The sequence below is a fragment of the Monodon monoceros genome, unplaced genomic scaffold, assembly GCF_005190385.1.
Source record: "Monodon monoceros isolate NGI ecotype Baffin Bay Population unplaced genomic scaffold, NGI_Narwhal_1 Super_Scaffold_11, whole genome shotgun sequence".
NCBI lineage: Eukaryota > Metazoa > Chordata > Mammalia > Artiodactyla > Monodontidae > Monodon > Monodon monoceros.
Window position 1 is genome coordinate 138,401,586 of NW_021703767.1, and position 26,303 is coordinate 138,427,888.

At 37.5% G+C, this 26,303-nt stretch overlaps 1 protein-coding gene across 2 annotated transcripts in view; it reads right to left on the reverse strand.

Moving 5' to 3' along the window:
- The window catches only part of ZNF385D (zinc finger protein 385D), a 934,321-nt gene that overhangs the window by 579,571 nt on the left and 328,447 nt on the right, over positions 1-26,303 (reverse strand). The window lies entirely within an intron of this gene.

The following is a 26,303-nucleotide window of genomic DNA, read 5'->3' on the forward strand; positions in this document are numbered from 1 at the left end:
ACAAACAGGGATGCTCTAGCATGACAGCTGTTACAATGAGAGACTGTATTATGGTGTTGCTTCCATATAGGTAGTTGACCTGAGAGCCCAGAAGGTAATGGGCAGCTTTGGAATGATTACAGACTGAATTTGGATCGTGCAATGTCCACCCTCTTCATTTTGGCCAGTCAGTTAAGTTTTGAGCAAGATGTATTGAGTTGTGACTTTGTATCAATCACAGTGGTAGGACGTGGAGGTTTAGTAGTACGTGTGTATGCTATAGTGTCTGCCTTAATGGATTTTACAGTCCAGTTTCCCTAGAAGCTAGTTTAGCGTGTTAATGAATTATGGATCCCAGGGCCAGACCACATGGACTTGAATTCTAGCTTCTCCACTAATTATCTGTGTGATATTGGGCAAATGATCTCATCTCTCCGGTATGCTCATCGTGGAATGAGAATAGTAACAGTCCTGTCTCACGTAGATGCTATGAGAATTAAATGAGTTAGCCTGTGTATAAGTATAATGCCTGGCACTCAGAATTACATAGGTTATTTGCTATTATTTTTACCTCCACCCCAACCCAGCAGTGCTATAAGTATTGCCTACTGGTTAACCTAATACCAAATTTTACAGAAGGTAGATATCCAGAAAAAGTCAAAGATCAGAAAATCCTCTAGAAGGTATCTAACAGCTGTGGGCGTCTGAAGCCTTTAGTATTTGCTCTGCACACAGAATATAAGGATACGCTAGGCTATTACCAAACAAGTTCATTTTAAACGTGATAGAAGACACGCAAATAACAGCTGACAGCAGTAAGAGGCAGTATAACCGTTTCCATGAGACAGAAGAAAAAGAGCAACTTGAAAGTATAGCATCATCAGCCATCATGTCTTTTATTCAGCCCTTACAATGGTGTCAGGCACTAAACTCCTTAAATGTCATTCCAATCAACCCTCACAGCAACAATGGAGTGAGTACTATTATTTCACCCACTTTATAGATGAAGAGGCTGAAGCTCACATAACTGAAGTAACTTTTCACAGGCTATATGGATAGTTAGCAAAGACATGCCAAGCACTTAGGTCTCTCTGAGGCTAAAGTGCATGTTCTTATACTCTCCTGAAGTCCTTATGATATTATGAGCATGTTGCCTGTGTCATTAAATGTTCTTCACAAACATGTTTTCATGACTGCAAAGTGTCCTAGTGCATGGCTGTACCATAATGTATTTACTCTTTTTTGTCCAGACAAATGTTTAGATTGTTTCTAGTCTCTTAGTTATTGTAAATGACTTGCAATAAAAATCTTCATGTATGAGCCTTTGTATACATGGTTGATTAGTTTCTTTGTATAAACGCCAAGAAGTAGAGTCAGGAGTCCAAAGGATTTGAATGTTTCTAAAATCTCTCATGCAAATTGCTGAATCACCCACCAGGAATGTTATAGTGATTTATTCTCCCTTTTGCAATTTCTGAGCTTGCTCATTTCATTTCATCCTTGCCAATCCTGAATGTTACCAATATATACTTTTAAAAAGTTTCTTACCAATGTTCCAGATTTTTCAAAAGTCCCTTATTGATTTAATTTGCATTTTAATTTCCACTGGGGTGCTTTGGGAGAAAAGTATCACTTATTGAAGACCAAACATATGGATGATACTTTAACATTCATATCGATCTCTATCCCTCAGCCTTCTCTTTGCATTCAACCTTTGATTTTCCCTGAACAGAATTTTATAAAACTCCAAGTCCCAATTTAATTTTTACAATATTTGGAAGTTTTCTCCAACTTGTCTAAAAAAAGCTTGCTTCTGCACATGCCATTATGTCCTCATTTATTCATCAGAGTGGAATTACTGTTCACTTCTGTCTCTTCCAGATTATGAGCTACTGGAGAACACATGCTCTTATGGTTTGCTGGATCTTTAAGACCCAACAGATAGCGAAAAGTCTCATAAACAAATTTAATTAGAACTTCCCATAAAAACATGTTGAGTCTGGATTTCAGTCAATTTTTTGCTGATTGACTAAATCATGGGTTTACTCATCATTAAGCAATAATGTTCTTGATTAGGTGCTATGGAACACTTTAAAAACTGAATAAAGACGTGTAGTGGCATTACGCCATTCTAAAAGAACCGTACTGTGAGAAAATAAAAATTGGCCTTGCTGGTAATCAGAATGTGAAGTTCCTATCAAAACAAGAGCAATGTTTCCAATGGGACATTGATAAGGCCATGTACAAAATGTTTCAGTGTTTCTCCCAAGGTCATATCACAGCTGCAGAATGACTAACACCACCTCCTTTTTGGGTAATTTCTGCTTTGTACCAATGCCAAATATAGCTCTGTCTCATTCATCTTGTCTCCTCCATGAAGTCACCCAATAGTTAGATACCCAACAGACGAGCTGCCCCATGCATTGACAGTACCCAATCTGAAGTCAGGGGCTGCATTCCCAGATCCTCCTAAGAACCATGCAACACAATCCCAAACCTATGAAAGCCCCTCCACACACCCTTTTACTGAGACTCCCAAGATATCTTCCTGCAGTGCAGTTTTCCAAGTTAAATCAACCCAACTCTGACTGGACTTGTGTTCCGGGTAATCTCTGGCTGGTGAGCTCATTCTTCTGTTCAGTGGGTGGCTGGAAATGCAGAATTCTAGTTCCTGAGGGAGAACTAGGTTGGAGTCAAGGATTTAGAAATCATAATATAGTAATGTTTAGTCTTTTTCTTGCACTCACTGTGTACACTTACTCTATGCCAGGATCTTTCCAAGACATTACACACACACACACACACACGTGTATATATACATATGTATACACATGTGTGTATATAAGTTCATTGACTCCTTAAAGAGTTATGTGATATAGCTGCTATAATTTTCATTTAATAAACAAGAACACTGCGTAAGAGATATTGGTTAGGCTCCAGGTCAAAAGTAATGGCAGAATCATATTTGAATATTAGTCAGGCTGACTCCATAGACTGTGCTACTGCCTTCTAATAATACAGTGAAGTTAAAGAATTTGATGGGAATGTTGATAGAAGACAGCAGGCTCAAGGATATTGATAACAGACACAAAGTATTGAAATCAACCAGCAATATTAAATAGTCTCATTTTGTGTGCTTAGATTGTATTAAAACTTGTCCATGTTAATGTCAGACATGGCAGGAAGAAGAAAAAACAACTTTGTTTTGTCTTAGGTGTCCTTTCAGATGGAAGCAACAATAGGGAAGATACCAAGCTAATTTCATAGAAATTGTTTGTCAGTGAAAATATTTTTTAGAAGATATTTTTTCTATGTGGTACTTTAATGCAGTGGAATGCCCTTGGCTCCTTACAGACAAAAACAACAAAACTGCAAGAGAAATGCTGCATCTCAGGGAGCCTGACTGATGGGTACGGCTGCATTGCTAGAATAAAACTCAAAATGAGAATGTTTGTTAACAGCAGATTGGACTTAGGAGGTCTGGCAAGGCCTTTTAGAAACCTAAACCCAAGGAAACCAGGGAACGAATTCTGTATTATTCTCTCTCAAGGAGCATGCACTGCAAAAGACAATTTCTGCTTTAATATAATTGTATAAATTAATGCAAGAACTCTTCAGAGTGTGTGTGTGCGTGTGTGTGTGTGTGTGTGTGTGAGTACATGCAATGGGCCCTTCAGGCACTTCTAATAATGATGGTTTTAAATACCTAAGATAAAATATTAAAATACAAATAATTACAAAGCAAAGAAACTACATGTAAATATCAGTAATCAAAATTTTTAAAAATGTGATATGGTCATATATGTTCTTGCTTATTACCACATTAAATAACAGATGTCTTAGAAGGTCTAATAATGATCATTATTTCAAGGCGGTGATAAGTAGAAAGAATACATCAAGATATCAGTAACAACAAATTTCTCTTATGTTTATTGGTGACAAAGTCACAGGAATTCCCAAATAATACCATGGTTTGTCATCTATACCCATAATTGGAAGAAATGCTGTATTTCCCTTAGAGGCACTAAAAATAAGGATGTGATTTCTTTAAAATTTCTTATTACACACACCCAAACTCACACCCACGTACACACCAAACAACAGCAACAACATGAGCAAAGAGACTACTGGAGTCTATCCAAAGACCTCACGTCAAGAAGTCCTACTAACATGTTTCTACTTTAAAATGCAACTTGCCCATTTACTTAAAAGGTAGAGCAAATTAAATTATCCTACTGGTGAGACAGGCTGGGACCTGGGACCCTTTGCTGCAGGTCTTGCACCTGGACAAACATCTCCTCGAGAAACAAAATACAAAGAAACTGTAAGGGACTAAAAGTAACGGCGTGCATGCTCAGGGAGAATTATATACAAAAAGATATGAAAAGACCAAAAAACCCAACTGCCACTTCTGAAGAACTGGGAGCAAAAGCAGGGTGTTGGGAGCAAAAGCAGGGCACTGCGCATGCCCCTTGCACTCAGCACCACCTAAGGGGTGGGCAGACCACCTAAGCCACACCTCTGGCCCCACCCCTGGCCACACCCCACCCCTCCCCTCACTCCATATAAGGAACCAGCTCACCCCCTCTCTGGGCGCAAAGGAGCAAGGAAACCTGTTGTTTGTTCTCGCTCCACCCTGCTGCAGCAGGGACCCCAGTAAAGATTTGCCTGAATTTCTTGTCTGGCCTCTAGCAATTTCTATTGATTGGTGAAGGCCAAGAACCCTGGTTGGTATCACTGGGACTTCAAGTAAACAGAATTCTGATCACTTGAAAGACAGAAAAGCTAAAAGAGAAACTAAGAAATGCAAACACACCATCACAAGAGAAAACAGTTTTTTTATTTTTTTTGTACCTATATAAGATGACGCACGTCCACTAAACTTATGGTGGTAATCTCTTCACAATATAGTAAGTCAAGTCATTATGCTATACATCTTAAACAGTTCTGTGTGCCAATTATATCTCAGTAAAACTGTAAGAAATAACTCAAACACAGGAAACATGCCTGTACATATGGGAACTAACTGAACGTCAAGTTTGGAAATGAAATAGCTGAGATATTTAGTAGATCACATTCTTCATTGGTCTTTAGGGTCTAGTAGCAGTGCAAAGAAGTTAGTATTATTTTGTCGTGATGCTTTAGATTTTACATGTTGCCAAAAACATTATATTATTTTCCTTTCACCTTTTTATATTTTTTTATAAATTTATTTTATTTTATTTATTTTTGGCTGTGTTGGGTCTCCGTTGCAGTGTGTGGGCTTTCTCTAGTTGCAGTGAGCAGGGGCTACTCTTCCTTGTGGCACGCGGGCTTCTCATTGCGGTGGCTACTCTTGTTGCGGAGCACGGGCTCTAGGTGCGCAGGCTCAGTAGTTGTGGCATGTGGGCTCAGTAGTTGTGGCTCACAGGCTATAGAGCGCAGGCTCAGTAGTTGTGGCGCGCGGGCTTAACTGCTCTGCGGCATGTGGGATCTTCCCGGACGAGGGCTCGAACCCATGTCCCCTGCATTGGCAGGCGGATTCTTAACCACTGCACCATCAGGGAAGTCCCTGCCTTTTCTTCCTTTTCCCTTTTGCCTGCCAGAGTCACATTCTCTCTCTTTATTCCCTTTCCTTTTCATACTGTTTCTTCTGCAGGGACAGTTACAATATATTATATATATTTATATTAACGAACTAAAAACACACTTGGGAAGTAAATGTGTGTTAGTGAGAGTCCACTCATTAAACTAATTGCTTAAGCTTTGAAAACGATACATTATTTGCCTAAAATGTGTGCTTCAGCATTTGCAATTCAACATTCAACATTCTTCCCCTCCATCCCACCCCACCTCCAACCGCTTAAAGGAATGGTCCACTATAAGCCCCTCTGAAAATCTAAAATAAGGAAGGAGCCATTAGACAATCTTTAGAACACTAAATGTGAAATATCAAAGTGCTACTGTTTTACTGAAAATGCCCATGCCTTTGTTCCAACAGACATTGGTAGAAATGGGAATGAGCCTTATAGTATTTAAAAGCAGAAATGGAAATACACAAAAAGCCATTTTGGGGGGATCTATAAGTTTTCCAAGCTTTCTTTCCCCTCTTGAATGTGCCTCTTTGAGCTCTGACTGGAAATGTAAAGGAAAAGAAGAGCACTTTTATGTATTTAATACAGCCCAAGAGACACACCCTTCTGTTTCTAATTCCAGAGGGTGGTCTGGGCTCAGATCATTCTTAAATCTTTAGATACATTAAAAAAAAAAAAAAGAGGCAAAATGAACACAATTTAGAAAAAATTATGTTTAGTTTAACTCTTTGAGAAGAGGAGGGAAAGGAACTAAGCAGTGCTTCTGTGAGAAGAAAAACTGCAACCTTATTAATAATCCATTTCAAAAAGTCAATTGCAAATGGTTTGGGTGCTTCATAGCCACAAGATAATCAAGGCTGTGTTTCTATGTTTTTTACTTAATGAAATGCTATGACACACTATCTCAAATGTAGAACTCTACGAAAATACAGGTATTTTCAGAGGTGATTTTTTATATGATCTTTCATGATTATATAAAAATGACCAGATAATCTTTTTGGCTATAGTAACAAATGCTGAATAGGGATAGACATGAGAGAAAGGAAGCTGAATCACAGATGGAAAATGAGAAATAAAATGTCAATAAGATTTAAAAGATACTTATAGAATGATGAGAAAAGTGGGACAGAAGGGAAAGAAGAGGAAAATATGAGACATCAAGAAAGAATGCCTTTTATATTTGGCAATACAGCAAAATGATTTGCTGAAAAACTTCTCTTTTGCAAAAACACAAAAACATTGGATAAAATATAATAAACATCCTTTGAAATAGGTAAGTTTAAGTTAATAATACCGAAAACAACAAGAAAAATCAAGGGAAAAAAGAGCAGTAAGTTGGGCTTCCCTGGTGGCGCAGTTGTTGAGAGTCCGCCTGCCAATGCAAGGGACACGGGTTCGTGCCCCGGTCTGGGAAGATCCCACATGCCGCGGAGCGGCTGCGCCCGTGAGCCATGGCCGCTGAGCCTGCGCGTCTGGAGCCTGTGCTCCGCAACAGGAGAGGCCACAACAGTGAGAGGCCCGCGTACCGCAAAAAAAAAAAAAAAAAGAGCAGTAAGTAGAAATTGACACACAGATGGTGGAAACAGTGGATTGGGTTTTAATAGTTCCACAAGGAAGACATCTAGACCTTGGGTACAGGTGAAGTGTGAAGTTGTTCATGTGTCAATTAGACAAAGAGACTCAATTTTAGTTCTTTTAAAATCCTCATTTACTAACAATGTTTTGAAAAGGTAGATTGTTTAAGAAGAACACTGAATCAAAAGGTACACCCGGAGTAGTTTCCATCTTATCCCTACCCCTTCTGTCCTATTTTCACACACTCCTATTAACAACCATTGTCCTCACGTTCCTGCTCGTCATTCTCACGCTTCTTTATGTAAAACTAGCAACATTCTACCACATCTTGACTTTTTTTACTAATCAATATATTCTGGAAGTCATTCCATAAATGTTCATAGGGATCGACTTCATTTTTAAACATTTGATTAATAACAGTCTTTTGTGTAAGTCTACTACAGTTGATTCAAATCAGGCTTTTATGGATTTTTATTTAGGTTGTTTCCAAAATTCTGTTATTACAAATAACTCTGCATGAATCACCTTGTGTATGAGTTGTTTGGTATGTGTGGAGGTTTATCCTCAGTGTATACAGCAATAAATGGCATCCACTGCAGGTTCAATGGGAAGTGTGCTTCTGCAGTTTTGATAAATCTTGCAGATTCTTCCCTGAGGGGTTGTGTATGACTATCAGAAACGTATGGGAGTAGAAATTCTTCACACTTTCATCAGTGGAGTGTACTTCCTAGCTTTAGAAGTCTTGTCAATCTGATAGGTGAGAAATAAGAGTTCAGTGCAGTTTTAGTTTACATTTTAAATTTATGAGGAAAATTTAATAAGCACCATTTGTGTAAGGCCCATTTGTATATGTTTAATCTGAACTGCCCAGATATTTTGTCTACTTTTCTATTCGGTTTTCAGTAATTTTTCTGGTTTTTTAGGAATTTACATATTGGGGATATTCATCCTTTATCAGATAAAAATATCATATGTAAGTTGCCATGTGATATATATAAAATAGATATATGGCATTTTCTCCCAGTTTGGCATTTATGTTATTTTTAGTTTATAGAGTTTTCTTTTTGTGCATACAAAAGGTTTCTTTTAATATTTTTATAGGGTCAAATTTATCAATCTTTTCTTTATCACATCTGAATTTTGTGTCTTGTTTAGGCCTTCCCACATCCAGATTATAAAGAAACTGAGACATCTTTTCTTCTAGTCTTCTTTGTATAGTTCATCTCCCTACAGTTGAATCTTTGATGAATTTGGAGTTCATTCTGGTGTTTGGTGAGAAGTAGGGTTCCATTTTGTTTGTTTAATGGATATTTAGTTGGTGTATCATTATTTATTTTTCAAAAATTACCTTTATTTAGATGGGCATTGGAACTAAGACTCCTCATAAAATTCAGGTCTTCAGAATGCTAGGCTTTCAAAATAAGGTAGACTGGAAAAATATCTACTTGGACGCAAAGGCAGAGGACAAGGAAACTTGCTTTTACAGTCTGGGTTTTGGGGAAAATACTTTCTAGAACATAAAGCAAAGCTCAACAGATAGAATCACCTTCATACAGACTTTGTTTTTCCAACCAAAATGCAATCAAGCTGGAAAGCACTTTTCTAGGTTCCACACAACTAAAAATGCAACAAAAACAGCTAAAAGGTGTGTGGAAATTTCTATACACACTTCGAGTAACAAGAATTAAAATCAAGAAATGCTTAAACCCAAATAATTATAAAATTACTGCAAATCAAGACAAGTAATGATTAGTTAAATCAGTGTGCATGATAAAAACTGTAAATTTAAATTCTTATATTAGCAAAGAAGGAAGTCTGAAAATTGAGAGAGATGCCTAACCTAGGAGAGCAGAATTAAAACCACAATACATTTTAAAAAGTTGGAAGGTAGGAAATAAGAAACAACAGGAAGTACAGAAATCAAAATATTACAAGGTTGTACAAATCCCAATATTAGGAAAGATGTGAAGGAATCGAATTCTCATACACTGAGAGTAGGAGGGCAACTTGGTGAAACCACTTTGGAGAACACTTTGTAATATCTATTTAAAAACCCACCGTGTAGCAGAGGGAACTTTGCTCAATATTCTGTAATAACCGAAATGAGAAAAGAATCTGAAATAGAATGGATATATGTAGATGTATAACTGAGTCAGTTTGCTGTACCCCTGAAACTAATGCAACAGTGTTAACCAACTATAAGATAAAATTTGAAAAAAAAACAAAATAAATAAATAAAAATAAAAAGTAAAAACCAGTGTACTCTAAGCCAAGCAATCCCCAGAAATCCTATTATTAGATGTACAGTGTGTTAAAATATATAGGGAAATGTTGATTCCAGTAAAGTCTAGATAGGAAAAATTATAACTAACCGTATCCCTCAACCAGAGAATGAACAAATACATTGTAGTATATACATACTATGAAAAATTATACAATATAAATGAATCTTTAAAAAATAATTTCAATGAGAAAATAAGTTGCAGAAGGTGATGTCAAATATACAATTAGTATAAACTTTAGATATAAAATGAAATACTGAAATATGGGATTTTTAAATGCCAAAATTTGGAAAGCAGTTCCTTCTGGCTGAAGAAGAGTCAGGGGATTTTCAAATGCTACTGAGGGGCCATCAGCTGCATGGTCATGTTTTTCTTCTTTTTAAATTGAAGTACAGTTGATTTACAATGTTGTGTTGGTTTCAGATGTACAGCAAAGTGATTCAGTTACACACATATTTTTTCAGATTCTTTTTCCTTATAGGTTATGACAAGATATTGAATATAGTTCCCTGTGCTCTATAGTAGGTCCTTGTTGTTTATGTATTTTACATATAGCAGTGTGTATCTATTAATCCCAAACTCCTAATTTATCCCTGCCCCCCCTTTCCCCTTTGGTAACCATAAGCTTGTTTTCTATGTCTGTAAGTCTGTTTCTGTTTTGTAAATAAATTCATTTGTATCATCTTTTTCAGGTTCCACAAAAAAGTGATATCATATGACAGTTGTCTTTCTCCGCCTGACTTACTTCACTTAGTATGATAATCTCTAGGCCCATCCATGTTGCTGCAAATGGTTGCCTTGTGTTTTACGTCTTGTTTGCTTATGGATATATAGATTTTTATTATATTGAATATATAGTTTTGTAAATAGTGTAATCAAAATATTACAAAACAAGCAAAATAAAAAAAGAAATGATAAAGGAACAGGATATAAGTAGAAATAACAGTAGAAACGGTAGACTGGAGATAAAGGAGAATCAAGGAAAAAGGGGGAGAATGGAGGGATAAATTCCCTTCTGACTTGGTATCAAAGACCTACAATTAGTCTAATCATCTTCCTGATTGTATTTGCCCTTAGCGGCCTACTGCAAAAAAAAAAAAAAAAAAATCTCTACATTACAATTAATAAAATATGAAGAAAATTTATTAGCTTTAAAAATCAGCGTGCATGAAAAAACACGGTGGGGAAAAAAGATCAAGAGGAGCCATTTTAACTGCCGTTGTCTGGGCTTCCCTGGTGGCGCAGTGGTTGAGAATCTGCCTGCTAATGCAGGGGTGATGGGTTCGAGCCCTGGTCTGGGAGGATCCCACATGCCGCGGAGCAATTAGGCCCGTGAGCCACAATTACTGAGCTTGCGCGTCTGGAGTCTGTGCTGCACAAGAAGAGAGGCCGCGATAGCGAGAGGCCCGCACACCGCGATGAAGAGTGGCCCCCGCTTGCCACAACGAGAGAAAGCCCACGCACAGAAACGAAGACCCAACACAGCAAAAACAAATAAATTAATTAATAAACTGCTGTTGTCATAAACATACAATCCGCCTATGTCATGAGACTCAGAATATTTAGAAAACTAACTTTGGGGCAGAGCAAAATTCACAAGAGCTCCGTACACATACTTTGCCAACATCATTTTCTCTGCCTCCGCAAGAAAAGAAGCATTAGCACCAGGGGCGACTATTTACTCCAAATACCAGTTCACTTCTAAACCTGTTCTTGAGTTGGCTGAAGTGGGGTTGGAGAAAGACATCTATTGAGTTTGCTCTGTTCAGGCTTAGACCTGCATCTTTGCCAGTCTAGAGACTGGGAGCCCAATATGATGTAGTTGGGATAACTACATGTCAAGCCTAGAAATCCACAATCTAAGACTCTCTGATGGGCTCTAGCTGGACACGAGGCTCCCAAGGACCCAATACTACAAAAATATTTGGGGGACAAACTGGATTCCACAAATTTACCTCACCATACAGGCAGAACACTTTTCCAGGTGCATCACTATCTCCTCATAAGAATTGAACAATTTCTGTGCTTCTGTAAGAATAATTATTTGGGCAGATGTTGTTTATATTTGGAACAGGGAAACTAATGTAAGGAGAGCTATTTCAATAAATCTTTTCTGATTTTTTTTAATTCCTTCCTTTCTCCTGTCCCCCTACCACTCACCCCCCCAGTGAAAATATTATCTATTTAGAACTACATGTACATGGTAGAATCCTGGACAGAATATTGAAAACGTTTCACTACTAATATAACTCATTGAAGACATGATACATGGCTTTCTACAAGTTTTGTTAATGAATCTTCCCTGAATTGTTCCCAGAAGCATAATAAATAATTACTTAGAGCTTGATTTATTTTTGCATAAGACTGCAGTAATTAATGAGTAAATTCCACCATTTATTATTTCTAAAATAAGTATATTTAAGCAAAGAAGTCCCTAATAAGAAAGCTTTTTATGGAAATAAGTACAAAGTGTGGGTAGATGGCTATTTTAAAGCATCTGAAATATTGAAGAACGGTATACTCATTCTTAGAAAAAAACACTGCTGTCTATACTTCATCAGAGTTTGACTGTCTCCCAATATAGCCATCATTAATATAGAAGCAAACCGCCCAAGAACAAACCCAATACTGGGTTGTTACCAACCTGACAGCATTTCTTCACCCCGATGAGCTTGACAGACTCAGCTCAAGACAAGAAGAAAACAACTCTTACTATCAGGGGATGCAATTCACAAAATGCTACAGTTTGGTATTTCGTAGAAACTTTAAAATTTTGATGCATAAAATAAACTCCTGGATGATCAGAGGAAATTTTTGGAATCTAAATAATAGTAACTTAGTGGTTGTATTAATAAGAATGGTTGTAAACATCTAATGATGTAATAATAAAATCTATAGTTTAGAAAATAGGGGCTTCCCTGGTGGCACAGTGGTCAAGAATCTGCCTGCCAGTGCAGGTGACACAGGTTTGAGCCCTGGTCCGGGAAGATCCCACATGCCGCAGAGCAACTAAGCCCGTGAGCCATAACTACTGAGCCTGCGCTCCAGAGCCTGTGAGCCACAACTACTGAGGCTGCAAGCCACAACTCCTGAAGCCCAGGCGCCTGGAGCCCGTGCTCTGCAAGGAGAAGCCACTGCAGTGAAAAGCCCGCGCACCACAAAGAACAGTAGCCCCCGCTCGCTGCAACTAGAGAAAGCCTGCGCACAGCAACGAAGACCCAACGCAGCCAAAAATAAGTAAATAAAATAAATAATAATAAAAATAGAAAACAATCATTTAATACTTATAACAATCCTTTGTAGAAGGTGGAAAATGATTATGATTGTATTTTAAGGAGGGAGTTACTGAGACATACAGTGACACAGTAATTTACTTAGGATCACACCTTTGCTAAGTTACAGAGCTGAAATTCAAGTCTTCAAGACTGTGATTATGCTACGACAGAACACCTTGTATTTTGTAGCACAAACAAAACATTTCAAAAAGGACTCGAAAAAGTAGCAGCTTTCTTCTTCCTCCCTCTCTTCCTTTTCTTTTATTTCTTTCAAATACTGTAGTTCAAGATACACATAAAATAATCAGTACGTGTACATGATATTATCAAACAGGGAATTGTATTGATATTAATTTTCTGCAACAAGGACTCTTAACTTGAGATCCAGACACCCTATTACCCTTCTGAAATTATTAGCACCATTTGTTTTTTTTTTTCTGGGGAGAAGAAGCACCTTTTTTCAACACTAGGTTCTTGAAAGGGTATAAGACCCACCTCCTCCTTGACATCTTAAGGGTTATTGTCCTAAAGTCCTTACATTCACAAGCTAAGCTTGAAATGCATAGCACTTTCTGAACTTTATCCAAAGTATTAGCTCCATTAGCAATTATCAAAGATTTGGTGAATCCTAAGGAGATTACACACTAAATATATTCTACAAATGTGTCTTCATACCAAACACCAAAGTAGTTAATAAACTGTACAAACATGCATTCGTAGTTATAAAACATTGCTTATAAAAATCTCCCTCCCTCTCCCTCCCTCACCCCTCACTCCTTGCCCCCTCCTGTATTCTCTTATTCTCTCTCCCTATTCTTCACCAGGAAATGCATGTGGCTCCAGAAAATGTCCCGTAAATGGGACTTATAAAGGTGAATAACCCCTAGATTGTAGTCCAATGAGGAGACCAGACTCATATCCAAACAGTATTTAAAATAATTACCATAAGATAGGAATACTGATGTGACACAGTAGTCTGGGGGACAATTTCCAGAGCTGGCATTACTTTCATTGTCAATCAGCAAGGAAGTACAACAACTTATTCTGGTCTTTGGATACATTTTGACTCCCCCAGGGGTGTCCACCCACCACGTTAACAGTATAGGGTTAAGAACATTCTCCATGAGCTGCTAGACATAGAATCATTAGGAAGTGGAATCAGCTTCTGTCTACGTTTAAGTACTGGCAATAGATTATATTCATTTAAAGTGTATGTAGAAAATTGAGAGTTTCTCAATCAAAAGTGATTACCGGCTCCTAGTCATAGACTGTTGACTCAACAATGGTATTTAGGTTTTTTCTATCTCCCCAAATCCCATGAGAATAATAGAAAAAATATGGAAAATTAAAAATAAACCAATATTAGCACTGGAGAGCAGAGGAGGAGCATTAGCAGAACACAAATTTGAGGAATTTATGGAAGATTTAAAGTAGGTAAGCGCAAACAGAAGGTAAAGCCCAAAAGAGCTAAGAAATGTGCAATCCACACAGGTCAAAAAGAGGATTAGTGTTTAAGATGTACAAATTTGTTTGACTTTTGAAAACATATATTGGCTTCAAAATACAAAAAGTACAAAACTTAAATGAAAAAAACATACTTGCTTAAATGTCTTTGAACTTACAATTTTAATAACTGTCTTGTTATACACAGCGTATATAAAAATTCTTCTACATTTGTTAATGAAGTTAGATATTCTTACCTTGCAAGAATTCCCAAGTATGATGATTACTGAGACACCAGAGACAACAGTATTAAGTTAGTTACTTTAAGCCAACTAATTTTTAATTAATATTTTAATTGCAATTAATATATTAATATAATAATTAATATAGTATTATTATATTAATATATTAATATAATCATATTGTTTTGTGCTGTTAAAATATTTGCATTTATTGTTGATGTGGGAACACTTTAATGTGTTGGCTATTTGTGTTGGGGCCTCCCAAAAATAACTCAAAAAAGTGAATTTTCCCAGTAGAGCTTTGACACAGCTCCAATAGCTCAGGTAGCAGGGTTGGAAGCAAAATCAACCTATGTGTTGACAGGTAGAAAACAATTAAAGGAGCTGATTAGCTGAGAAGATCCAGCCAGGCCAAAGTTTTAAGTACATCTTGCTAAATAAAGTGGGCAGTCCCTCAGGAGATCCAAAGTGGATGATGGGGCTGGAGGATGAAGCTGGGTCAGACCCCAAGGAGCATCTGGACCCCAGGCTGGCAGAGGAGACCCCATTCTGAGAACACAAGAGTTCCACAGTCACAGAAACATAAGACAACTGGACTCAGGTTCCCAGCAGTATCCTCTAATTAACCACACAGATTTTCTTGGAACTGAGTTAAAACCCTCCATCAATAGCTTTGGTCAATCACAACGCTTATTTACATATCTAAGCAAACTGCCCAAATCACCAACTGCTTGAGGAAAATAATTGGCAGGAAAGACTACAAAAGCAAGGAGTAACCCTGAGAAACAGGGCTAAATCAGGAATGAGGAGAAATCTCGGAGAAAAATAAATGTATAATTTGTATCTTCAAAGGGTTTCAAGATGCTTTTACAGCTCTAAACATAGGGCTGTTATTTAAAAACCAAAACCCAATTTACCTTTCTCAGATATTAAAAGCATGGCTGCTGAAATTTAAAACGGGGGGATGAGGGGGGAGAAAGAAAGAAAAGAAAACTCAATAGAAATATAGAATTACCATTGGCAACAGATTAACTCAGTGCACTAGAAGTTTAAAGGAAGGAAAGAGTTTCTTCCGGAACACAGAATACAAAGGTATCAATGCATCCTCAAATCCCTCACTCCTGGACAGTGCAATCTCCAAGGATAAACAAAACAATCCTACAAGCTGCCAGAGGGAAGGAGTAGCATACCTAGGAAGAAATATGAACCAAACTCACTTGTAACAAGAAATGCTAATAAAACAAAACCAAAACAAAATATAAATGACCAGTATAGCAATATGTAAAACGTGCTAAGACTGTTTTGAACCTGAAATGTACATCCACCCTCCAAAATATTCAAAATAGAAAAAATATATATATATGAATACTCAGAAAAATTATTATCCAAAAGAAATATGATAGGTGTATGCAAATGAGAAAATGAATTGAAGGGAAAAATGAAGACAGGTATACAAGAAATAATAATGAGTAGACAAAGCTGCTAAGAATAGTGATTAACATAATATATTGGCTAATAATGGAATTTCGATGTAAATAGTCACAAAACAGAAATGCAGAGTGCAATAAAAATAGAAATGAATAAATGGTTGACAAAAGTAACTCTTTGGAAACAGACTTTACACAAAGTAAAAAGAAAACTGTAAGACTGCAAAATAATCTGAAAAGTGTTTACAGTTTAAAGTGGCTCTTACAAAGGTTCCGGGACTAAATTAGAGGCAGAAGAAGAGAGAATGCTCAGTTTTTATATCTGTCTTTATTGTTTGAATTGTTTATAATAAGCATATATCACTCCTTTTTTAAACATTAAACATACCTGTGACCATAGGATGGGTCTATCTGCTACTTACCTAAGCAAATAATTTATAGAGAAAGATGCTAAAGAATTACTTCCTTGCCAATTACAGGATTTAATTCTAAGCAAATAGCTTTAGTGTCAAGCATTACACAACGTGCCAGTGGATCCACTTTATAGGACCATTTCATGAATTTATTATACCACAAATTAGCATATAAATATTGGTAATAGCTAAATAGATTGCAAACACATAGATTGCACTATATTTTTTTATTCCCCTATGCTGCATAAGGCATCATGCAAAGATACAAACTTTCATGAAACTGACACCTAAGGCAACTTGAAAGAAAATATCCAGGCTTGTCTCAACTTCCGCCTGATTATTTCCTTTCTCTTTCCGTATCTGTCATGCTGGAGAACTTTGTCTCCACCCTCTTAGATAGCCCCACTGCTCACTGGAATTCATTTCCAATCCTTTGGTTTATCAACTTTGTTTTTGGTGACTCTCGGTACCATTCCTGTCCATTCATCCAGGCACGCACCCTCGTACTTACATCTCTCAGCCTGGAAATCTGAGCTGTGAACACTCATCCAGGAGTGAACAGGAGTGAACATCCACACTTCTTGTGTGTTTCTGGAGACAAGTGCTTAACTGCAGAAAACATCTGGCTCCTGGTTCTTGGTCTTTCTCCTGTTTTCACCGTCCCCGTATATTCTTTCAGCATTACCTCTGGAAATTGATCTCTATCTCCTGGCTTCCCTATGAAGACCTGCTTGAAATCACTCTTGTGCTTTTGATGTTTGAACCTATGCCAGGGTTCTAGGAAACATCCCAAACCTGCATTTTTCTGGCTGGCACCTTGATTGACGTGCCCACATACCTGTCAAAAATGGATCTTTTCCACTGACATGGGAAACAATGGCCATTCTACAGGAGCATATGATTGCCATCCTTTTGGGGGCAAGTCAAAAAGACAAGGGAGAGTTTCTCATATTGTTAAGAAGGGCTTTGTAAAGGTCATGGGGGGATCAACATAAATTTGGAGATAAACTTATTTGTAGTTTCAGCACGTGCTACTTCTTATTATGAAATCTCATAGATTCGCTACCTACTCTCTAAAATAGTTCTTCTATCTCTTTTAGAACAGTGTTTCTCAGCCGGGAACAATCCCCCTGAACCCCCGCCCAGGGAACAGGGCAATGTTTGGAGATATTTGGGTTTGTCATAACTGGGAGATGCCATTGGCGTTTAATGAGTAGACGTCGGGGATGCCTCTAAACATTCTGCAATGCAGAAGACTGCCCCACACAACAAAGAATTATCCAGTCAAAAAGGTCAACGGTAATGACATTAAGAAATCGATCTAGACACTATACTTAACTGACCTTTCTAGTTCTTTTTTCCTTCCTGCCACTTCACTGCCTATTTGAACTCAGACAGGGCCATCTGAATTCCTTTCATCAATGGAAGCCAAGGATGACTGAGAACATTCAGGGGTGAGAATGTGTGAGAACCTGTGATTTTTCATCTTCTCATTTCCCCTTCTGCAAAGACCAAAAGGTTGTGTTCCAAAACATGTAGAGGCTTTTTCCACCCATATCAGGCTGAGAGCCATGTGACCCTGCAGTGGGCTTTGCGTACGTTCAAAATAACCTTTTGTGTGAAAAAGCTAGAGATTTTAAGGTTGTTTTTGCAGCATAACCTAGCCCATCCTCCTGACATGCATTTTTACATGCCAAACTTCTAACCTGCCTTCATGGCTGAAAAACAGTAGGCATTTAATAAATGTTTATTGAATTCATAAATTTATACATATATGCATATATGTACGTACACACACACACACACACACACACACACACACACACAACTCTGCCTTAGCTCAAATGACTTAATTGGAACAATAGTTTCCTAACTTTTAACATGCAAAAAGCCACTGAGCTTTTTAAATGTTATTAGAAAATATTTCAAACTTTTAAAGTCCAAAGAGCAATATAAAAGATCCAGTGTACCTGCCACTCAGATTTAATACAGGTTACTATTCTGTTATATATTTTACAGGTATTATTGTCTTAAGAAGTAACATTCCAGATAAAATTGAAGCTCATTCTTCTTCTGTAAATTTTTGCTGTATATATATATTTTAGGCTGTGTAAAGTGTACATCAGTTTGGGATTACATGAAGACATAGAGAATCATTCCTTTTTTTTTTTTTAGGATGAAGGAACTCTTCATTTTGGGTGACACTTTTGCGGAAGTCCGTTTTGTCTTATATTAGTATTGCTATACAGTGGTCTTTTGGTTAGCAGATCTCTTTCCAGCTTTGTTTCAACTCTTCTGTGTTGTTATATTTTCACTATATCCCTTGTAAGGAAATCAAAGTTCTATTATTTTTTGCTTCTAATTTTGTCAATAATTTCTGCATTATAACTAGAAAATTAATATGTTTACTTTGATTGATTTAGGGTTATCTCTACCGTTTTTTCTGTGTTATCATTGCTTCTTTCCCTTTTCCCCCTTTGTGATATAGATTTTAATTTATTCAACTCTTCCCTCCATATTCATTTGCAGTAAGTGAATCCACTACTTTTTAAGTACTTTTAGTAGTTACATTTAATTGTTAAGTTGCACACTTGGCAACAAAGTCTAAAGTTATAACATGTCTCCTCCCATTTTCACTTTTATGGCTTTCTAGTATTTTAGCATGCCTTGTTCTACCCAAATTAAAATATTTCTATTGTTTAACCATCTATATTTGGATTTATTAATATGTTCACCTATATATTTGAACTGAATTTCTCCTTGCATCTAACTGGTTTGTTACAGATTCAATTATTCATTTGATTTCTGGTAAGTTGTAGTTCCGAACTACAACTTTGATATTTGTTTCAGTAGAGTTCTAGGAATGGAAAATTCAGATTTTATCTTGTGTTCATTTCAAATTTCCTATTAAAAGATATTAAGCTGGGTTTAGAGTTTTACAATATTTATTTCCCATTAGTACTCTGAAGATAATATTTCATAATGAAATATTAATTCAACTAATATTAATTTAATTGAATATTAAGTAATTTAATTAATATTAATTTAATTGAATATTAATTCAACTAATTAATTTTTTGTAGGTAAACTGTCTGTTTCTTCTGGTTTCTTTTAAAATGTTCTCTTCACTTTGACTTTACTTTTAAGATATTTTGCACTATCAATCACCCTATTTAGCACTATGCATAATTATTGTCTGTTAAGGATATATGCCTTTCTTTAAACAAGTTTGGGAAATCATTGGTTAGTTTCTTTTTTCTTTATTGTCTCTTTTTCATTCTCTCTATTTACTCTGGATAGTCTATCACCACATAGATTGTGTCTTATCACTCTCAACTCCATTTCTGTTAACTTCCTTTTTATAACTGTCTTGTTTTTATAGTTTTTCTGGTAATTTTCTCATGATTAACTACCAACACACAATGAATTCCTCCTTCAAAATGATCAAACCTGCCTATTAATGTACCTATTGAGATTTAAATATCTCTACTATATTTTTCATTTGTAATTATATCTGATTAGTTTCTAATTCTCTAAGCGATTGTCATTTCCTCTTCGGTGACGCCCGCTAGTTCTCTATCACTCTGATAATTTTAGAAATTATTCTTTAGAGTTTCTTTGAGAGGATTCCCTTTCATCCAGTTTTCAAGTATAATCCTCCTCTTCCTTGTGTTTGCTTTCTGTCCCTCCTTGTGGTCTCTTCACATGTCCATCATGTCTTATCCTTCACCTGGATTGCATTAGTATCCTGTGTGCCTTGGGTTGTGGGCGTGTCCCTACGGAGATATTTGACCTTTGCTTTTACAGAGTGATCAGCTTTTTCACAGAATTTGGTGGAGTTTAAATGTTCATTTTTGAAATTACATTCATAATACACAGGATGTGTAAATTTGGACTCTACCTACAGAGCCCAGGTCTGGAAGTGTAATTTCCTCAGCCCCCTTCTCTACCCACATATACACTTACAGCCCGGATAGACAGAGAACCTCCTTGCCACTTCCAGTTTCATGGGTAGAGTTATTTAAATTCCTTTTTTTTGGAGGAGCTACCCCTGTAGGGTCCTGGCTTCACGCAGAAGCCTCTATTCCAGTCTGTCATCTGCTATCCACGGGAAGGGTAATAAACGGAGGCCCTAGGACATAGGACCAGTATCTGATCTGAAATTCTCCAGAGCAAGGCATTTGTACTTTGTTTCTGGAATAAGAATTTATTTAAGCTCAAATACATATACTTTTAAAATTACTGTTACATTTTTCACATATTTTTATCTCTATGGGCAGAGATGGGAAAGTTCATTTTAATTCATTCAGATAGGTTCAGGAGAGGGCATCAGTTATGTCCAGGACAACTTGAATGTCAAAACAGATGTCTGACCCCCCTCACGTAGTAATGGCTAAACTTCTAGCGTTTATGAATTCAGTAAAGATACTAAATGAACGTGTGTTTTATTAATCACCACTATATACACGAGAAATGTGGGTACGGATGTACAAAACGTGATTATTCAGCCTAATTCTAAAGGAAATCCTTTGATTTATGTATTAATTTCTACACTCATTACAATAACCAAAAGATTTCTTAGGTGTGTGTGACCAGTATATTCACATAGGAGTGTATGTACCCCTATGGTTCTGCTTAACTACTTTGGAGACTAAGTTTATGCTTTGGTATATACCCTCCATTCAGGACTAGCTACATGAACCTACGTTCCTATACATAATCTGTAGCAACCGGTGAAAAGTGCAAATGGGAGGCCCGTTTTACAAATTATTAAGAATTTCAAGATAGAAAGCAGGGCATTAAGCTGCCTTCTGAGAAGGGAGTTCCACGTGACTGTACAAGTCACCAGCCCAGGAAGCAGGCTTTGCTTCTCTCTCTACTACTTCGAGATTCAGTAAACCTAATTCACTCATTGATTCAATGTGTTTTTTTCTTCTTTTTTGGGGGTGAAGTAGAAATGAATAGCTTTATTGCTTTGCCAGGCAAAGGGGGACACAGCGGGCTCCTGCCCTCGAAAATTGTGTGTCCCCCCCAATGTGTTTTTATGAATTTTCAATGTCTTAAGTGCTGTGATAGAAAATGAACAAAAGGAAATAACATTTGTAATTAAATGACTGCATAAGTATTTTATAACTGTTTCACTAATTAAGTTAAAATTAGCAACTCTGTTGATTTTCAAACAGAATGTCTAAAATTTCAAAAATGCAATACAAATATTTAATTTGCACTCTTCTTTAAGAATCTTCATTCATGGGTGCTTAGGAAAGTCTGGATTCTATGTAACTGTTCCATGATTTGTCACACAATATAGGATAAGGAATTCTTAAAGTGGTGTAGAGTTACAGAGCTATGACTGGGAATTAAGAACATCACAAACGAGGACAGCCAGCGAGGTCTCCCCTGAAAGGAGACCCCGGCAGGAGGGGCAATGCTGGATGCATAGATTTCAAGGATGATGGTGGAAGTTCTTTTTCTTTTTTTTGAGTTGAACCCCACGGAGAACTCAAGATGGAGACAGTTTCTGTGCTCCAGCAGATCCATCAGCAAGAACAGCTGGAAACTAAATATAGATAAGGCTCTAAACACAGCAGTTAGCACGATTAAGACTCTTGACATGGGAGCAACCGGACTTAGGCTAAATGCAGATGCTCTAAAACCTCAAAGCCTCAGGCGAAGGCAGGGTCAGCAAAGAGAAATGTCAGAAACCCACAGCACAGGCAGGCTCCCAGGTATTCGAGGATGGAAACAAAGAAAAGTGACTTTAAAATAGAAGCAATCAGTATTATTCCCAGATTCCAGCGCCTTGGGTTCTGAGTCAAGCATTTTGAATCCCGGCTCCACCACTAACTAGGTCTGTGCCTTTAAACATGTTGCTTTAATTCTCTCAACTTCAGTTTTCTCATGTACTTTATGGGAGCACTGAGTGAGTTAAGCCAAGCAGAGTTCTCACTTCAATGCCAGGTCCATAATTAAGTACTCAAGAAGAGTTGAAGCAGAAAGATTCTTTTGGGAATCCACAGCAAATGATGGTGCCTAATATAATGAAAATGGCTTAGGAATGAGTACCGTTTGGCTCTTTTCAAGCATTTCCTGTAACTCAATATTTCCCATACTTGTACACAAATTGGAATCCCATCCCCAGAAATTACTAATACCTGTGTCCTTCTCCCTGAAACTGTGATTTAACTAGTCTAGGGTGTGGATTGGACTTGGAATACTTAAAAGAACGCTTAGCTCGTTCTAATGCACGGGCAAGTCTGGGAACCTGGCTCTAATTTGTTCTGTGACATGACAAAATGCATGAAATCTCATTTAGCCTCAGTTTCCCTATCTGTGACATGGATAGGCAGAGAGAGGTATAGAATAAGGACTCTATGTTTGGTTAACGGCACCAGATTGGCACACAGAACTAACTGAGGGTGAATAAGGTTTTAGTCACTGACTAGCTCTGCAATTAAGGCCACTTAAATTCTCTGTACTTCAGGTTTCTCATCTATAAATAAGGTACCTAGAACTGTAACACTCAGAGGGTTATTATAATATCTAAATAAGATAACCCATATAAAGTGCAAAGACTAGGACATGATTAATCCTCTAAAGAATGTTAGCTATTATTATTAACGTTATTTTTAACTCACAAGCATTGCACACATTAATTATTGAATTGCTGATCTTGCACTCCCATTTCCATATTGATTTATTAACTTCAGTATTGATTTTATTAAATAGCCCCTCCCCGAACTCTAATTTTCTCAACTTGGGGTTACTCTGTGACCCTTCTACTCTCAGCTTCTCAGAACTTCAGAGAAAACTAATATTATCAAGAAATAACACATCACTCTATGATATTAGCTCAGCTCTTTGTACCTAAAACAACCCCCCAAAAATCAATAAAAAAGAAATGACACATCAAAACTTCCTAAGGTGAGCAAGTAAACAGCCTGGACACTATGATAGCATACCCTGGATCTTATCAGAAATCTACGGTTCTAGAAAGAAAATAATAAGTCCTAAGAAAACTCAGTATTATGTAGTGGATTATTTTTTAAGAATGAAAAAGGAATAGAAAACAAATTGGAAAAGAAAAAATTCAAGGAAAACATTTAAAATTTTTAAAAAAAATACTATTTAGAAATAGCATCTATTCTCTCAAATAACATATGCAAAATAATTATCAGGAAAAGAAAGTGAGTATTTTTTAAGGGTCAAAAGTCCACCGTGGCTTGTTTGTTTGTTTCACATGGAAGGCAGCAATGGACCACACTGTAAAGGTCAGGGAAGAGGCAAAGAACTGAAGATAAAAATGGGAAGTCTGGAGGAGAGAAATAAAGAGAAAATCAAAGTATACAGTTCTCTGTACCTCAAAGGTAGCATATATTTCAGCCTGCTCTTTACAAACATTTCCCCCCTCACTGAGGCTTTTCTTATTTTTATCCTCCCTACCCATGCTTTGTCTAGGGCATGGTATCATGAAACTTTCCATTAAACTGGTTAAATGGTAGAGAAGTAGCAGAAAGAGATTGTGAGGGATAAGACAAACGTGAGAACAGGAAGCAGTGGCAGCTGAGCCTGGTCAGGAAACACCTCAACTCATTTATGCTTAGTGCCACCAAGTAGCTCAGTCAACTTAGAGACCACATGCTTTAAACTCAAAGACCAGGACTGGTGGGAACATCCTCATAATGTTATTATCATGCACATATCCCTTTTCTATTAACATTTTTTTAACATCTTTATTGGAGTATAATTGCTTTACAACGGTGTGTTAGTTTCTGCTTTATAACAAAGTGAATCAGTTACACATATACATATGTTCCCACATCTCCTCCCTCTGGCGTCTCCCTCGCTCCCACCCTCCCTATCCCACCCCTCTAGGCGGTCACAAAGCACCGAGCTGACCTCCCTGTGCTATGCGGCTGCTTCCCACTAGCTATCTACCTTACGTTTGGTAGTGTCTATATGTCCATGCCTCTCTCTCACTTTCTCAAAACCCAGCGGCATAGGACATTTCTTAAAAGGATCCCACTGAGAGACGCCATCTGATTTCTCCTTTCAAATTAAAGTTTTACATCAAAGCTCATCTTCACTGAGAATAAAATGGAGTCATTTGGACAATGTTCCTTCCCTTTGCACGTTTAGATAAATTACAAAGCTGATTCAGGCCAAAGGCAAATGAAGAGAAGTTGATTAAAACAAACAGACATTCACCGCAAAAAAACAAAACAAAACAAAACAAAAACAAACAGACATTCAAATATGGCTTGAAAGTTAAGAAATGCATTTTATATCAAAATGAGGATTCAGTGAATTTCAGTCGAAAGTACTTTATTCTCCCATGGATTCCAATATACTGCAGGTCGAGTCATAGGAATCTCATATTGCTGAAAGGAATGATTTATTATAGACGAAGGCTGTAAGTAAGAACTTCGAAGGGTACCTTGCAGTTAGCAGAGAGTGAACTGGCTGGCTGGGGCCAGTGATGCTGGGTTCATTAAAGGACTCAGTATAGGTAAGGTCCAGCACTGTTCAGAATTAATTAAAGAGGTGATTTTCTTAGTTCTAGATGCTTAGGTTTTAACAATGATCTACCAAATTAACTTACAAATTAACCGATTGAGTAAAATCAGGGGGTGAGGGTAAGGGCACTCAGGCAGGTGGTAACTTACTACAACTGTCAGATAAAAGAAATCAAGATGAATAATATCAATGCTTACCAAATACTTACTATACGTTGTGGATTGATTTAAGTGCTTTAGATGCATTAATTTGAATCATCACAGTAACCCCAAAGAAGTGGAGATCCTATTACTGCCCTAATTAAGCAGCTGAGAGTACAGATCTAATAGGGAAGAAGAAATCTGACTCCATCTTAGATCTGTTTCTTTTACTTTAACCTTTGTGCTCTGTTGCCTGTGCTTAGTCATGCTGGCTCTGCACCTTCTGTAAAGGAATGTTGCCTATAGCCTGATATAGACAGGATAGCCCATTCTCAAAGCTCTGACCTTTTAAGGTATGTTTCCTTTCATATAGAGAAAAAAGGTTTCAGAACAGATAATAATATTTGCCTTATTGGAGGTCTACAGGAACATTGCAACCTGACCTATGTGGACAGCTGCAAGAACAAAGGATTCCCACACCAAGAAGTCTGCAACAGCTAACCATGCCCCTCCCTCACCTTGCCTTTAAAAATGCTTTGCTGAAACCCTTTGAGGAGTTCAGGGTTTTGGGGGCATAGGCCACCCATCTCCTTGCATGGCCCTGAAATAAACCCTTCTCTGCTCCAAACTCCGATGTTTAGGTTTGCTTGGCCTCACTGTGTGCCGGGCACACGAACTTGCGTTCGGTAACACAGAGGCACAGAGAGGTGAGGTAACTTGACCAAGGTTCCATGGCTGGCAAAGAGTGGAGCAACATTTGAGCTACACCACCCAGTTCTGAAATCCCTGCTCTCAGCCACCACACCAAGCAACGAAGACTGAGCTGAAATTCAGAGACTGAGTTCTTATCCAAACATTGCAATTGCATGGGGTGAGGTCCCAGAGTGGAAGAGGAACAATGTGACATGTTGAAGACACAGGGAAGTGCAAAATCCTGGAAGGAAAGACCTCAAGTTTCCCAGAAGTTCTAAGGACATAGTGGAAGGAGGTGTTATCTGTCAAAGTTCAGAGCATCACTCCACTGGGAGGAACACATCCTGAGACCCAAAGGCAAACTGAAATAACTCCATGGCTATCATCATGGAAAGCAAAGTGATTATACCAGGAATAACTTCCTCGAACAATTTGTGATCAAGAAGAAATTAAAAATATAAAAAACAAGTTCCAGTAAAAACTTATTTGAGCAGTTTGTATTAGGTTATACCAGATTACCTTTAATATTTACTTCGGTACCAAGAACCACGACTAAAAATGCTCTAGCTAAAACTAGGGTAATAATCAGAATGTAGGGTGGCCAGTCAACTTGGTTCACCGAGAACGTTCATCATTTTAACACAACATGCTGCATCCTGGGAAATCCCTGAGCCCAAGCAAACAAAAGTGATTTTCCTGGGGCAGGTAGTCCCAGTTTTAAAACCGAAAGTCCTGCTCCCAGAG